Raw genomic sequence first — 5,964 nt, 5'->3', positions numbered from 1 at the left:
GGGACAATTCGCGACCATATGCGGATCCTATGGATCAAACTGTCGTTAATATCTCGTTAATTATTAGCTTTAGGACAAACAATGTTTAATACTTTGCTACTTGGAAATTAATGAGCTTTTGAACTGCCGTAAAAAGAATAGGACATTCCATTTAAAAGAACAAAGTTGACCTTCAAATCGCTTAAACGCCTGCACTAATAAAGAACTCGTGTACATCACATGATGTCCCTCTTGATACCATGTAACCCTTGTCGAAATAATTTTTTGTACAACGAATAATTCAGAAGTTATTCGAGGTGATCAAGTTAGGTGCCTCACCATGTATACAGCATCTACGCGACGTAAAGGAAGTACTCGAAAAGTATCATCGAAATTTAATTCAACGTCAATGAAGAGGCAACGATAATCTCGTGCAATTAATAGAAAGACATTTTCCTTGATTTTATATGTAGGTAGGAAAAAACCGATGTCGAAGTCGAAGACGTAAGGCGTAAACACGAATGCCGAAGACTGACTACGCGCAATGTGTACACTTTTGTCGTGGAGTCCCGTTCAATGGCGGCACACCGACGCGGCGGAGAGAACTACCGTAGCGAAAGGGTTAAATGATTTTATTAATGATCAAAATGCAAAAAAAGGTATTTTAAAATAGACAAGGTGATATCTCTAGGCAAATTATTTATTTTTTAATAAAAAATCTGGAGGACTTGTTCAGACTGTCAAAAATGATATTTTATGACTCATTTTTTGGCTCTTAAAGACGGTAGTAATTGCCTTCTAATTTTTCTCTTACCAGGACATATTTTAATTCTCGAAAATATGATAGTAATGAACTAAAGCTCTAATCTCAAAAATAGCCTCTTTGGCTCGTCCGTGTAACAAACCGCTGGCGTTAACATGGGCACGGTATGCATACTTTTCGACCACCGGGCAGGTACTCTCCACGGTATGCACTGTTTACGTTAGCGTCGGTGATGCCACGTTTTGGAATTGGTAGAAATAGCGGTACGACCAATCGCATGCGTCACAGCGGTAGACAGTAGTGGAAGATGCGCCGATCGGTAGAAAATTGATCCGAGCGTGAGGTTACTCTTACGTTGGACAGAGTTTAGGCGTGACTGTCACTGGCCTCCCCGACATTTAAAGAGGGGGTAAAAATGATCCCGCAGACATAAGGAAAGTTTTGGGTCTGAGTTTCAAGGGTTTATGCCCAATATCGACTTTCGCTAGCGGTAGAAAAGCAGTTGGCGCCAAGACGACTAATCGTAAAATTCAGAACAACCTAAATACGGAACACGGTATCTAATATGCGAATCCTTAATCGATAAATCCACAGCAGAAATCAAACAAGCCATTTAGGTTTCATGAATATTCGGGAAATCGCGGGAAATACTGACGGATAACGCGAACGAAATCTTATCGCAAGAATTCTCTGAATTTTTGAACATAATAAAGATAAGACATACACTAACTGCGGTCCATCGCCCACAACATAACAGAAAAAATGAAAAGTCTCACACTACATTAACACATTACTTACCGGCTGTGAATTAAGCGGATACATACAACAGACCAGTCAGACATTCCCACGGAAATCTGACGTTCCCCACCACCAAAAATCTTAGTTTTTCGGTGTATAAAAGGGCATGATTTTCCACGCTCAGGGGCAGTCTCTAATACAGTTTTGAACATAACGTTACTCTGTCCGTCAGAGTATTGATACGAGCAAGATCGGGTTCCAGTCCCCTTCGAGCATATTAACGTCGCGTACGTATTTCGTAAGTGTCAATCAAATAATACTGTCTACGACTCCTCCGCGCTCTCACCGCGTAAAGTCGAGAAGGAAGATTCTTGCCGAGTCAAGAATCGACTAACATTAAACATTGTATCGAATCAGCCATTGTAATTATAATAGAATATAGTAATATAGAGTCATACTCGTGTCTATATTCAATTAAACCTATCCTGAATAGTATAGTAACGTACCAGCTAACACCACGACAGATATACCTTTACCGCTCGAGGTATATCAACGACTACGACTCGCGAATACCAAATACCTTCATATCCGGTGGCACATGGCGTTAACTATACGCTAGTGGTCCATCTCCTTCGGCTACCTTCGTTAACCATACGTTGGCACGTCCGAGTCCTCCTTACGAGGACTGGGACCTGTTGATCCCCTTCGCAATGTTCTCATACAATACTTCTATTCACGAAGCCACTAATTTTACACCACACGTGCTGGTATTTGGAAAACCAGCACGCACACCAACATCATTTCCAAGCGGAGAAGAATTGGAAACATACGGATCATACCTCGCAGAATTAATTTCAAAAATGACGGAAATTCGCAACCTCACTGCAGACAACACTATCAAAGCAAAGGAACGTTCCAAACGTTACTACGATAAACATGCACGTCCCACGGAATTCAAGACAGGCCAATACGTTTACATTTTAAAGGAACCACGTACTAATAAATTCGACCCGCAATACATAGGACCATTTCGGATCGAAGACAAAACAGAAAGGAATAACGTCGTCCTGAGAGTCGACGATCGCCACACCATCATCAAACATCAGGACAAACTAAAACCTGCCTACTTATCAGAGGATACAGCCGATTAAAAAGATCAAAATTTCTGTCATTACAGATCATGCTGTACTTCGCTATCTTAATCGGACTCGCAGGCGCCGTAGAGGATTTTTCTATAAATCCCCTAAAGGAGAGTACGGGGTTGTACTATGAATGTACTACCACCTCCAATGGCGCCTAGTGACCGCGCTCGAAATAAAGGGCTACCTGTGACACGAGCCGCAGGTCGAAAAGCACCTGGCACGAGCCGACCAAATATGTGAGGAAAACAATATTACTCGCTGCGCAAGCAAGACATACGGACCTCAGCTACTAAAAAGGCTGGAAGACACCAGAGAGTACAGCGAAATGCTCATGGCCACTGTAGAAGACTTACCTACCGTGCCGTTAGGAAATAAAAGAAGCGCCCCACTGGCATTCATCGGAAAAATCAGTAAAATTCTTTTCGGTACTCTCTCCGTAGAAGATGCTGAAACCTACAACGAGCAATTAGATAAGCTCACGAAGGAACATGGCAGAAATTATGGCCAATCAAACCCATGTCATACTGTCGGAATTCGATAATCTTCATTCACGGCTCATTAACATTTCGATCAGCACGCACAAGGCATTGTACGAGGCAACACAATTTGCGAAATCTGCCAGAGTAAATGAAGAACGCCTCGAGCTGGAAAATCTTATTGAAAACTGGATGAGAGAACTACAGGTTAATGTAGAAGAGTACCGATCACATTTATTCATAATGATCGACGCTATACTCTTTGCGAAACAGGGGCTCCTGCATCCCGCGATCATCTCCCCACGACAGTTGGCGACATCAGCCGAAAAAATTAGGGCGGCAACGTCGTACGAATTCCCACTGACTCCCACGGAATTATTAGCGGAACAAATAGACGGAATTGCACACTTGAAACTGTCCTATTACAACGGAAGAGCTATAGTGGAAGTATCCGTACCACTATTGAGTGAGAGACCATTCACCCTCTTCAAAATCTATCCAAGTCCGACAACAGGCATTCCAAGGAAAGGAATTTGCCGTCTACGTAAAACCAACCACCCAGTTCATAGCCATATCAGCGGACAACCAAACATACATAAACATTAACGAAGAGTACAAACAGCTGTGTTTAAGACACCGAGGGCAATACATAGGACCTGCTACACTCCCTCAGAACAGCATATTGCAAAAGCCATCTTGCGAGATAGAACTTCTTTTACAACCGGAAACAAGCACCTGGGAAACGTGCAACGTCCAACTTTCCAGGATCAACTCAGACTGGTGGCAGCCCCTCATAAACAAACAAGGATGGCTATACTATGCCACAGACAGGAAACCCGTTCGGATCTTTTGTAAAAATCACCCGCTAGGCCCAAATATATCCAAGGCACTGGAATCGCCATAATGAAACCAGGATGTCTGGCCTTGACCGACACCACGCAGTTACGTGTCATGGCGACAGTAACGACTACCATCAAGCAACCAGAGTACCAACCCGGAGCATCGATCAACATTTCGAAAATATTACCGAATTTCGGGGAGCATCACGTGGAAATACTAGAGACGACACCACCGGAGAATGGCAACGATTGGTTGCACAGCCATGCAGGAATATCACTACAAAAAATAGAGCAACAACTAAAGAATATACAGACAGGAAGAGCGCACTCTCACCCCCTTTCCACAGAAGGAATCGTGGGCTTGATACTAATACTATCCGGAGTCCCATACATAGCTACTAAAAAGGCAAGGAAAATGTACCTGCGGGAAGAAAACGCTCCACGACAGGAAGACCACCTACCGAACAACGAACCCGACGTACAGACGACAGGGCAACCACCAGACGGCATCCGCCAAGCGCAACCCCCACTTGGTCTGATCGCGCTACGTTCGACATAAAAACCAGGGAAAGCTCCCTTTTTTTTCTAGTATCACTACAGACCTCTCAGTATCCGACATGCCTAGAGACGCAGCTACGCAAACCGATACCAATGAGGGCCATCGAACGATTTCGGTGCAAACGGGTGAAAAGGGGCATTGGATTGCCGAACGACGGGAGGGCAAACTTCATACACGAAGAGGTAACTTCAATAGCCGCAATGGTACACATCAAAACGCTCGATACACCCAGACGCGCAAAATTAAGCAAAAGGACCAAGCGACAGGAACATCACGCAAAAGGAGAGCAACCCCCACTCCACAGTACGACAGGGAAGACGTCCTCCACCTAGTAGTGATAACGGACGAAAACGTACGAGGGTGGACCCCGGGCGAAGGAAGGGGAAAAACTAAGGAAAGGACCTAAACGGACTGAGGAGTGGGAGAACCTCAGAACTAGCTATAAAAAGAAAAAAAAAACAAGCATCCAGGAGCAAAGATATCATTCAGTGTCTAACGCCACCGACCATCTAACATGTGTTACATCCATAAAGCAATGACTACGAACGAGATACGTTTGGAAGAGATCCAAATAGCCCTGGCAACACTATTTTGCACAAGGGCAGTGTATTTCACAAACGAAAAAAATGAAGCCGTTTGCGAGGAATGTGCAAATTCAACACAAACAACGGGAGCAATGACTACGAACGAGATACGTTTGGAGGAGATCCAAATAGCCCTGGCAACACTATTTTGCACATGGGCAGTGTATTTCACAAACGAAAAAAATGAAGTCGTTTGCGAGGAATGTGCAAATTCAACAGCGAAGGAAGGGGAAAAACTAAGGAAAGGACCTAAACGGACTGAGGAGTGGGAGAACCTCAGAATTAGCTATAAAAAGAAAAAAAAAAAAACAAGCATCCAGGAGCAAAGACATCATTCAGTGTCTAACGCCACCGACCATCTAACATGTGTTACATCCATAAAGCAATGACTACGAACGAGATACGTTTGGAGGAGATCCAAATAGCCCTGGCAACACTATTTTGCACATGGGCAGTGTATTTCACAAACGAAAAAAATGAAGCCGTTTGCGAGGAATGTGCAAATTCAACGCAAACAACGGGAGAAAAACTCCAACGCCACCAACCATCCAGCAGAGCACGGATGGAAAAATGCACGTCCTGCAAAACCCCTGTTACCCGAAACAGAAGGATAAGGGATTGCGAAGAGTGCATGGGAGACCTCTTGGAAAAAATAAGACGACACCATACACCTGAACCGAAACCGAAAGTACCAGTGGACCATGAACTCCAGAGAGAAGTCCGGAGAGTGTTAAGCTTCACATCCTGTACGAAATTAACCTTCTTTACAACAAACGATGACCGTGATCTATGCATGAGCTGCGCCAGAACAACAAAGGAGGAGCTGGAACGATATGACTCGCACGGTCCAGTCAGAACACCTTCCACCGAACCGTGCGACAACT

This window comes from Habropoda laboriosa, unplaced genomic scaffold (genome assembly GCF_001263275.1).
Source record: "Habropoda laboriosa isolate 0110345459 unplaced genomic scaffold, ASM126327v1 scaffold1391, whole genome shotgun sequence".
Classification (NCBI taxonomy): Eukaryota; Metazoa; Arthropoda; class Insecta; order Hymenoptera; family Apidae; genus Habropoda; species Habropoda laboriosa.
Note: the sequence above shows the minus strand (reverse complement) of the source record.